The sequence below is a fragment of the Diabrotica virgifera genome, chromosome 9, assembly GCF_917563875.1.
Source record: "Diabrotica virgifera virgifera chromosome 9, PGI_DIABVI_V3a".
NCBI lineage: Eukaryota > Metazoa > Arthropoda > Insecta > Coleoptera > Chrysomelidae > Diabrotica > Diabrotica virgifera.
Window position 1 is genome coordinate 218,790,404 of NC_065451.1, and position 12,097 is coordinate 218,802,500.

The 12,097-nt window shown below is 31.1% G+C and overlaps 1 protein-coding gene across 1 annotated transcript in view; it reads left to right on the plus strand.

The window, feature by feature from the left end:
- LOC126892035 (uncharacterized) overlaps positions 1-5,133 on the plus strand; it is a 573,784-nt gene extending 568,651 nt beyond the window's left edge. Inside the window, exon 4 of the transcript XR_007700658.1 lies at positions 4,958-5,133. The gene's annotated coding sequence lies outside the window, so the exon portion shown is untranslated. The remainder of the gene's footprint in view (positions 1-4,957) is intronic.
- The last annotated feature ends 6,964 nt before the right edge of the window (positions 5,134-12,097 follow it).

The following is a 12,097-nucleotide window of genomic DNA, read 5'->3' on the forward strand; positions in this document are numbered from 1 at the left end:
TCTAATTGAATGATTTCAACCTATATGGAAATTATTGGTATGCACATGTATGTATATGACCAATATTTTTACTTTTCGACCACTTTTGTAGGGGCTCCACGGATTTTTACCAGATTTTAATATTAATATTAATATTCTTTGTTGTCCTGAAGCTATTTCCTTTTGGCATTTTTTTGTAATCAACTATTCTAAATGGGAAATAAGCCACAATTTAACTAAAAAATGATTTTATTAACGTTTCGACGTCCAAATCGGATGTCGTTGTCAAAATACAAAATATTACTAAATTAAACAAAAATTTTGTTGCTTAGTAAAAAATTCTTCTAATAATTTATTTAATCTGACTCATTTGTATCGACTATTCAGACATATATTATATATTTTAAATATAAATATATTATAATGTATAATATACAGCGTGTCTACTTAAGTTGGAAACATATGGGAAACTTTTTTATTATTAATTTTACGAAAAAAAGTTACCAACATCGTTTTTAATTACTACAAATATGATAACTCGTTTATTATTCATTTTAGAAAAAAAAGTTATTATTTATAAAAAGCTTTGCATGGTCTAAAATCTAAGACACAACCATGATATATCAACTTTTATTAATTTTATACGAGGTGTGTCAAAAAATATGAAATTCGCTCAAGAATATAGTACCTTTATATTTCACAATATTTCATTTAGAAGGATGTAATTACATATTGAAACATAGCTTTTAATTCTAAACAACTTTTTTAATAACCGTTTTCAATATTGTGAAAAATAAAGGTACTTTACTCTTGAGTGAAATTCATATTTTTTGACATACCTTGTATAAAATTAATAAAATGTGATATCTGATGGTTGCATCTTTGGTCTTAGGACATACAGAGCTTTTTATAAAGAATACCTTTTTTTCGTAGAAGTAATAATAAAAGAGTTATCGTATGTGTAATAAATAAAAACGAAGTTAGTATCAATAAATTTGAGAAAAATTTGGAAAATATTTTTTCCAATTAGAAGCATGGAATTGCATATTTTATCTTAGTTTTTATTTCCAAACAACTTTTCTTAATAAGAATTTTCGATATTGAGAGAAATAAAGCTCCTTTACTCTTGAACGAAGTTCATATTTTTTGACATACCTCGTATAATATTGACAAAATTTGATATCTGATGATTGAACCTTAGGTTTTAGAGCATGCAGAACTTTTTATAAAGAATAACTTTTTTTCGTAAAATGAATAACAAAAAAGTTTCCCATATGTTTCCAACTTAAGTAGACACGCTGTATATTATGTCTTAACAGTAGTATAAATAAGCGGTCTCTATACAAATAGTACCTTTAGGTTTTACTTGTTAAATTTTTGTAGGTATATTGTTTTAACGGTTTATATTTTTTATATCTTTAACGGGTTTGTGTTTTCTATCTTGTTTGACTATTTTATGTTTAGTTTTTTTTTTGTTTCTTTGCTACATTGTTGTTAAAACTTTTGTAAAAATAAATTACCAATAATTGTCTTTTTCTTACAATTGTCATTTTTTTATTATCTTTAATTTTCTTATTTAATCCACCTACATTTCAGATAATTTTATAGAGTAATTTGGCTATCATTTACTTCCTGTTTGATTGTACCCACAAGGTAAGGTAAAATCCTACGCAGGTAGGTTGGCGCCCAACTTTTCGTTGTCTTCTTCGTCTTCTTTTCAATTTTCTTCAACTTCTTTATCTATCGACCCCGACTCCTCCGAATACTTTAAAGAGCAACAAGTCACTTTTTCATATAATATGTCGGGACCTTCAGGCTGTTGCCACTTCGTAGGCACCTAAGGTTGCCGCACATTAACTTTTTAAAATGTATAATATATAATATATGTCTGAATTTCCGATATAAATGAGTCAGATTAAATAAATTATTAGAAGAATTTTTTACTAAGCAACAACATTTTTGTTTAATTTATTATCTATTATTTTGTATTTTGACAACGACATCTGATTTGGACGTCGAAATGTTAATAGAATCATTTTTTTAGTTAAACTGTGGCTTATTTCCCATTTAGAATATTCGATTATTTCTTTAGCCCTCTAGGTGTCCCTGGGCATGATATATGTCCCTCGAAAGGGTCCAAAATAATCCTTTTACTAGTGGCTATACCTCTGAGCTCAGTGAACCGATTTTAGCGTACAAGGACTCATTTTTCTTATTAAAGTGTCACCGTTCTGACGAAATAATTTGAAAAACCGCAAAAGATACTTTGCGCTTTTTCATAGGTGTATTTGTATTTTATAGGTTAAAAAAACGAAAAGAAAACTTAAAAATTTTATGATTTTCAACTAATTGTCAGAATTTAACGGCAAATGAAAGGGTTTCCAAATACTTTTCAAACGATAATTTGTAAATTAAAATCCAACTAGTATACCCGAAGTTACAACTGTTTATAAATAGGCAGTTTTCGAAAATCACATATTTTATCATTTGTAAACTAATAAATAAAGTCCACAAGGAAAAGAAAAATTTTCCTGTAGTTGGCTGTATACCATCAATCACAAAATTGAAAAAAAAATCGTTTGTAAAAGGTATAAGTTTTTTTTATTAAAAATCCCTTTAACAGAACGTTTTCGATTTAATAAAAATCATTCCCAAATCAACGCCAATCAGCCACCAAAGAAATTGTAGGGTAATATATTACCCTTTAAATATTATATACATGCATTAAAGGTGCATACTTAAATACTTAAATAAAACTCCTTAGAATGGATACATATTAAGCAGAATAATGCCCTTAGGTAAGGTATGGACCTTCCCAACATGTAGTATTTCTTTGGTGGCTCAGCTGGCATCCAACCTGTTTTAACACTGATGATGATTTTTTATTAAATCGAAAACGTTCTGTGACGTAGCCCTTAAAGGAATTTTTTATAAAAAAAATTTATACCTTTTACAAAGGATTTTTTTCCAATTTTAATAAATAAAGTGTTTTTGCCTGACAATCCAAAATTTACCTAAAAATGTAAAATAGTTCTAGATTCTAGATGTATACAATATTCTCTACTTATTGGATTTCTTAGCCCAAGCCATTTAAGTATTTTTTGATCTTCTAAAAATTGCGCCTTTTTGCTTCATTTAAGGCCATGGGTACATAATTCGCAAATATTTTACGGCTATCCCTACCTTTTCTGTATTTACATGACAAAAATTACGTGTAGTAAAATTCACACTGGTATGGATATGTAAACATTACTAGAATGTCATTCTACTTGACAATGTCATAACTAACTTAAAGAGATGGCTTTTGAATGTTCTTGGATAACTGTTATTTTTTTATCATTGCAAATTCAGCTAATAAATGTGATAATTTTTTCACTAACTATGTATTCAGTGATTGTAATAATTTATATGTACCTACAACAAAAACTAATACTCAATCGAGAAAACAGGAAAAGTGTTAAAGTGATTTTTTAATAATATATTGTTACTATGGATCGCTTACAATTTTGAACATCTTTAACAACAAAATACTTGGATCACAGAATATAATATCTTGATGTATTCTCTGCTTCTATCTTCCATAAATAATACACAATAAATAACTTTTTATAAATTTCACTTCTTAAATCAATTATTATTTATCAAATACACTATACAGTGATCAGCGCGCTAATAACCGGCACAATAGCTCAAAAATGGAAAACATAATACATTACAAAACAAAAAGAGATGAAACTAGTGGAGATGGAAATGAAATAACATTAAATTACATAGTTTCCCACCTTTAGACGTATCAGAGGAGTATGACAATTGTCATTGTGACAGTAGAATTTTATAAAATACTCCTGTCACAGACGTCTAAAGGTGGGAAACTATGTAATTTAATGTTATTTTATACGTTTATAACGATCATTTCCACCTCCACTAGTTTCATCTCTTTTTGTTTCGCAATGTATTATGTTTTCCATCTTTTGCGCTATTTTGCCAGTTATTAGCGCACTCATCACTGTATATCATTATTATTTAATCAACAACTCAAAATATTCCCAATTCATGTCAAATATTTAAAATTGTCACTGATTGTCAGTGTCTGACTGACATTATCCTGACAATATTCTATTCGACTGAGTGCGTTGTATGACAAAGATAGATTTGGAAAATATTTTTTTTGTTTAATGTTTATTTTGCAATCTGTTACATTCATCATCATCATCCAGCCTCAAAAGTCCACTGCTGAACATAGGCCTCCTCCCCTCGTTTCCAACCCCATCTATCCTGCGCCGCCCTCATCCAGATTTTATTTACCTTTCTTAAGTCGTCAGTCCATCTTGTAGGCGGTCGACCGACGCTTCTCTTGTCTTCTCTTGGCCTCCATTCCAATAACCTCTTCGTCCATCGCCCATCTGTCATTCTGGCTACGTGTCCTGCCCATCTCCACTTCAACCTGGCTATCCTCTCGATGACGTCAGTCACCTTTGTTCTTCTCCTGATTTCTTCGTTTCTGATTTTGTCTCGCAGAGTTATTCCTAACATTGACCGCTCCATTCTTCTCTGCGTGACTCTTAGTTTGGTAGCCGAGGCTTTAGTTAAGGTAAGTGTTTCTGATCCGTACGTCAAGACTGGGAGGACGCACTGATCGAATACCTTACTCTTTAGACATCTGTTACATTATATAATAACAATAAGCATACATGTTGATTGGTACAATGTCATGAGAGAGAGTTTCTCCAATGATCCACTCCCTGTATGCACTTTTACATTCTAACATTTATGTTAAAAACAATAAAAATTTGTAACTTTACATTATTACATCTATATTAAAAAATAAAATAAAACTATCACAATTTAAAATTAATTTCATATGTACAATTATTGCTGTTAGAATGGTAGATCCAGGGGTGTTCTTATTTTCAGCCTTCGGGTTTCTTCACTGTTGTCAAGCAGATTAATTGCCAGTGTGTTTGGATGTTGCTCTTAGGGCCGGTTGTTCGAACGCTAATCAAAACTGATCATTATCAAATATTTAATTACAATTATATTTGATTAAGCGTACTTCTGACAGATATCGCATTTTGAGGTTATGTTGACTGATTTATTTTATTATTTTGGTTTTAATTTAAAATAAAACATAATTAAACTCTTTCTGATGTTAATTTCTTGTTTTTACTTACAAATCAATAATAATAATAAGCAATTTTTAATAATTTAAGAGCTGCGGCTATATTTTATTTACTGTTTTACCTACAATCAATAACTGATTAGTGTTTTACATGTATTTTTCATGTCGCGATTTGATTCCCATCAAGAAAATTGATTACAATAAATGATTGATTATAATCAACTTCTTGATTAGCGTTCGAACAACCGGCCCTAAGCGTCTTAGGTAGTTTGTGCTAAGCTTGTGGAAAATATGTAGTACTACGTACATTGTGTTCATTTTTTTCGAATCCTGAAAAAACCAATAAATATTTTTGAAAAATCTAAACGCAGAATGAAAGACTAAATTATTATCGAGGGCCGAAAGTCCCTTAGAATAAATAAAAAGTTTATTTTGAATGAGATATTTGAAATTAAAATAACACTAAACTTAAATATACATTATAGAAGTTCTCAGGGACTTTTGGCCCTCGCTAATAACGTAATCTTTCATTCTGCGTTTAAATTTTTCAAAAATACTTATGAGTTTTCTCAGGATTCGAAAAAAATAAATCCCCATTTGAATAGCATTGCAGCCGAAATTACGTACCCATCCTCTTAATATACTCAGAGTCAACATGCAATGGAAATAGCAATGCTTGGCATATCACTTCTTAAGAACAGGAAAACAAACACATGGATAAGACAGAAAACCAAAGTCACCGATGTGGTACAAACTTAGACCATAAAAACTGATAAACACGCCTTGTATCGTGTATTGGAAAATTTTTAAATTGGAACACTTTAAAAAGTTTACAACGCCTATAAACACTTCTAATCTCTAACGTTTTCTGCCGTAAACTGACGTCACGCACAGCTGTGTGAATCGATTTATGTTGGCTTCACTCTTCGAGACGAGAGAATAGCATTACGGCGTGTCTATCAGTTTTTATGGTCTAAGGATACAAAAATCATTAAAATTGAAATGGAATACGCTGGACATGTAGCTAGTAGAGATATAAACAAATGGCACAGAACAATTCTAACCTGGAGACCATACGAACACAAAAGACCCAGAGGCAGACCTCCTATGAGATGGATAGATGGTCTGAAACGAACTGCCGGGAAAAATTGGCTACAATAAATAGGAAGAAAGGAAGACTTGAAGGGGATTATGTTCAGATGTGGACATGAATGGCTAGACGAAGAAGAAGAAGAAGTAAGCTAATTTGTTGGTTGTCGTTAATTATTTCTGTCATCTGTTTGGTTTTATGTTTGGCTTTCTTGCTGGCCCTGAAAGAAAAGTATCTTGACAAGTGAAATCGTGCTGGTAAATTTGAACGGTGTAAAAGTAATTTTGTGAGTAAAAGTGCTATCAGTTCTGACATGTGAATGCTGATTGGGAGAAGTTTGCAGTATTTGAGCTTTGCAGTATTTGTTCTTCTTCTTCTTGTATTATATAGGCAGTAGTGACTGTTTTTCTTTAATGGTGCCTTTTATTTTGCCCCTAAATTGTCATTCCATCTTTTCCTTAGGCATCCTATACTTCTTTTGCCTAACGGTGATTTGTCCCCGGCTATTCTTACTATCCTTGTAGACCAGGGCGCATCTGTAAAAATATTAGTACATTTGGACGTTGAGAGGTGACTCAAATTTTTCTGCAGAAATTGATTGAAAATAACTCAAATAATAATATTTGAGTTATCCTCCCTCTCAAAAAGGTCCGGAACATTGTGTAAATAATCAAAATGTCAAAAAATGAAGGAAAAATTCGATTTTTTTCTTCGTTTTTTGGTTATAACTATAAAAGTATTCATTTTCGGGAAAAGTTGTACTGACATAAGAGTTGCGTAATTAAATTTCCTACAACATAAAATTGGTTAAAAGTTTAAAAAATAGTCACCCTTGCTGCAAAATAGCAATAATTGCGAAAAAAAACATACAAAAACAAGTATTCGCATTTTACGTTTCTCAACCAGTTATGCTACACTAAGGACCTTCGTATTTCGCTAAGAAAAACTTTATGATACAGTAAAACGATACTGTAAATTTCATTAAGATCGGTTCAATAGATTTTGAACAATAAATTTTGCAATCCAGCTTTCGCAAAAAAAATTCATTTTTTCAAAATGTTACAGGACTGAAAATAAAGCAGATAGCAAGTTGAAATTTTTTTTGCGTATAGAAGTGTACTGTACCTCTCATTTGCAATTTGCAGAATTAAAATCTATTAACTACCACGGCGTCAAGAATTTTTTTAAATAAACATTATATATTGGTGCTACGCGCAGGACAGCGGATAGTTTGCTCTGATTGGGCATTCTAATGACCTTTGATAATGATTGATGCATTTTAATTTTTATTACATTTCGATATAAATAAATAAATTTGTTTATTGCAAAATAAAAACACATACTCTATCCTTTGAAATAACACTTTTTTAGCAAAAACTTTTTTTGTTCATATATTCTAACTTGAGAATAAAAGTTTATTATTTTTAAACATATGCAATTGTTTAAACAATATTTCACAAACAATAATAAAATTAGTTTGATTTTTGTGGAATTAAAATATTAAAATACAACAAAATATAGAGTAAGAAAATAATATATTAGATAAATATTGGAAGAAATTTTGGTGAAAATCAACTTGTGTAAATCGAACACAGCTGTCCTGCGCGTAGCACCAAAAATCAATGTTTATTTTAAAAAAATTCCTGACGCCGTGGTAATTAATCGATTTTAACTTTGCACATTGCAAATAAAAGGTACAGTACACTTATATAAGCAAAAAAATATTCAACTTGCTATCTGCTTTATTTTCAGTCCTACAACATTAAAAAAAAATGAATTTTTTTACGAAAGCTGGATTGCAAAATTTATTTTGCAAAATCTATTAAACCGATCTTAATGAAATTCACAGTGCTGTTTTACTATATCATCAAGTTTTTTTTGGGTAAAATATGAAGGTCCTAACTTTAGCATAAATGGTTGAAAAACGTAAAATGCAAATATTTGTTTTTGTATGTTTTTTTAGCAATTATTGCTATTTTGCAACAAGGGTGACTATTTTTTAAATTTTTAACCAACTCTCTATTGTAGCACATTTAATTACACAACTTTTATGTCGATACAACTTTTCTCAGAACTGGACAGTTCTAAAGTGATAATCAAAAAACCAATAAAAAAATCGAATTGTTCCTTCATATTTTGACATTTTGATTATTTAAAAAATGTTCCGGACCATTTTGAGTGGGAGGATAACTCAAATATTATTATTTGAGCTATTTTTAAGCCATTTCTGCAAAAAAATTTGAGTCACCTCTCAACGTCCATCTCAAAACAGATGCGCCCTGGACTATTGATTCAGACATCCTACTTATGTGTTGATTCCACTCTTTTTCTGTTCTTTGCCCAGGTATTTATATTGTCTACCCCACATATGCGTCTGATTTCCTCACTTCTTACCATGTCATGTAGTCCTTTTCCAGCAGTCCTTCTTAAGATCTTCTTTTCGGTGGCCTCCAGATGTCTTTGTGTTTTGCTTTTGTCTGGTATTGTTTCGGCCGTGTAAGTTTTAACTCCGCGCAAATACAAATAAGTTTATTATTCATCGGGAAAATCATATCAAGAATATTTTGGCAGCCAAAAGAAAGAGAAAGAATTGTTACGGCATTTGACTTAGATTCCGTGTAAGCAGAACAAAGGAAGAAGTTTTAGCTAGAGAATTTGATAAGAGAACATCTCTGAATTTAAAATTTAAATGTACCTAAAGAAAACGGGGATATTTTAGAGTTGAAATAATTGACAGTAGTTAACTTTTCTTCTTGTTTTTCTTCTTCTTCTTCTTCTTCTTCTTCTTCTTGTTCCTCTTTTTAAGTAATTCTGCTTGTTCATTGGCGGATTGATGCCACTATGGAAGGTTGTCATACCATCATTTGTGCAGTGGACCGATACTTCTTCTGCCGATTCTGTCTCCTCCATTCTAGTTATGTGTATATTCCATTTTTTTATTTAGTGTCCATTCGTTTATAATACACTGTACGTTAAATTGTCTTCTAGTGTCTTCATTCTTCTTTTAGTTAACTTTTAGAGAAGAATATTGCAAAGGCATAAAGTTTTAAAACGAAACAATAAAATAAAAATATTTTTTATAGCTTTTCGTTAAGTTTTTGTAAAGTAGTATTGCAATAGATATTTTTTACACATTTTAAGCCATAATTAAAAAGAAACTCTATTAACGTTGAAATTATCAAATATTATTATAAACTAATGGACCGTACATTTAGACACAAATTTCCCAATAACTCTCATATTATATTCCTCATCGTTTTACGTCAACACTTGATTTATATGTTCAGTGCCAAGAATTCTAAACAATTGTCTATAAACCCATACATCACGCCAGCTATTTCCAGGCGTTTTCTATTTTGTTTTGCAGTCGTATTTGTTTCCTTTATTATGGCTCAATAAAAGTTATGATGTGTTTTTTGGACAGGTTTCTAGACAGCACTTTTCTAAAATAATTGTAAATAAATAGTAAACCATAATAGAAAAAGCCAATGAAAAGTGTGGTTTATGCCTGTGAATTGAAGGCTTGGAAAATAATACAGTTTTCATACGGGGTACCTAGAAAATGGTGATATTTTTTTCGAAATTGGGCGATTTTGGAGACAATTCCCGAAACAGACGGAATCTTATTTTTAATTTATAACTTTTTGACCTCATAGGAAAAAATCAAGTGGTGTAAGATCTGGAGATCTTGGTGGATAATCCAAATCTTAAGTTCTTCCAAATTCTGCTCAGGATTTTTGTTTCGCATCTCCTACTGCCTTTTGTCCCTTAGATCTTTGATTTGCATATATATCTTTTCTTTGTTTCTTTTTCATCAGTGATAGCCACTTTTACTGATTTTTCCACGATGTTCTAAATTTCACAGCACCTTTTAGCTGATTCGTGCATTACCTCTTTAAATTTTTTCCAGATGTTTTCTATTTTGTTTTTCTATTTTTGTTTTAAAGCTTGAATTGGCAATTCACCGAGCTACCAAGAGAATGTTTTTGTCTCGCTTTGCATCTGATATGATTTTATCCTATGATTAAACAGCATAGGGCTCAATGAGTTCGCTTGTCTTATTCCGCCACCTATGTATAAAGGATCTGTAAATTTTCCATATATTTTGACTCCCATTTTGTTATTTTGGTAGATGGTTTCAATACTGTTTATGATATCTCGGGGAACTTTCCTATTATACAGGAAATGGATTACATATTTGAGTCTTACTCTGCCAAATGCTTTCTTCGGGTCAATCCCTAACAACACAAAATATTCCAGGAATGTACTATCAAAGTTCTATTACTGTTTAAATGCCCTGGACATTCAAGGAACATTCGGTGAACATCTGATTAAATTATTGGTGGAATGTTATCACAAGACATTCTATGAACATACTACCAATGTCCTATATTTTAAGAGAGGCCATTTACTATTCAATTTGTGTTCATTTTCAAATTTGCCGCGGTGTATCTATGTAAGGTCGCGTGGTAACCTAAAAATTTCTGATTAGAAAATGGAAATTAGTGGCATTTTTGCTGTTCTGTCTGTTAGTTTTGCTCTGGCTGGATCTCTTTTTTGTTTAAACAATTATGTAAGTAATCCGTTTTCAATTTTCTTTATTCTTTCTGAAACGAATTATTTATGCATATTATTAAATTGTAAAGAATAGAAAAATTACCATTCATTTTAATTTTTATTTAGAATCAGCTGAAAGTAGTCTACAAAAAAACCAGGAAGGAAACGTATAGCCTTGTGGCTATGAAAGGCAAAAGAAAGATATAAAAAGTGTATTGGCTAGTTGGAAGAAACTCCACATTGTCGATGCATAATAAGTTATTACTTTATAAACAAATATGGAATGGAACCTGGATATAATCATCAAGAAGATGGCAGGAAGTCGCAAGCAACAACTTCATAAGTGCAAGAATATTGAGGAAATCCAGCTCCTCGATACTACTGAGCAAACTAGAAGATTGAAGAGGACAAAGCCTTTTAAACTCGTTTGAGTGATAGGTGATAGTGAAAAGCAGAGCATAGTGCTTGTGTGTCTGTGTATGTTAGAGTAGTCCACGATCTTGTTAGATTAGATAAGAGACGCTATGGGGTAAGCTCTTCACTTTAAGCAACAGTAGTAATTTAGGTTAAATTAAAATTACTCATTGGTCAGTTATGACCAGATTGTAATTGTAATGTACAATTCAATACAATGAATCATCATCGTAGTGATGATTTTGGAAAAAAATATACGACAAGATTTTGTTCAATAAACATGTTTATATTTATCAAGGATGTATGGCCACATATACTTCTGGTATATCGTCGGTGATGTGACAATACTTCCTATCTGCTTTTTCATGAATTTTGTAGGAGACGAAAAACCATTTTTAGGGCCATCTCCTTTTTTCACATGTAAATTTTGACATGTTTTGTAGTAAATAGATAGTTGAATTTACTACAAAACATGTCAAAAAAATCATATGAAAACAGGAGGTGACTGTAAAAAACTTTTTAGTCTCTCTTACAAAACTCATGAAAAAGCAAGTGAAAAGTATTATGTCACATCAGCGACTATATCCAGGGAATGTCTAAAAAATATACTGTTAATGTCCAAAGAACATTCGTAGACATTCATGGAATGTTCCAATAAGACATTCAGGGAATGTTTAAAATGCTGACAGAGGACTTTCCTGGGATATTCGGGGGACGTTCTTGTGCTTTTGAGTACATTCCAGGAATGTTTTTAATGTCCTGTGTGTACATTCTAGGAACATACAAGGAATGTTTGGTGTTATTAGGGATCAGACACAGAGATGCTCTGTTTCCGGTTCTAGAGTCATTTATTCTTTGGATTGGCTTTAAAGCGATATCTTATTTGACCATCATTGACATTAAAAATGGGGTGATTCTTACCCTGCCAATGGTGTCAA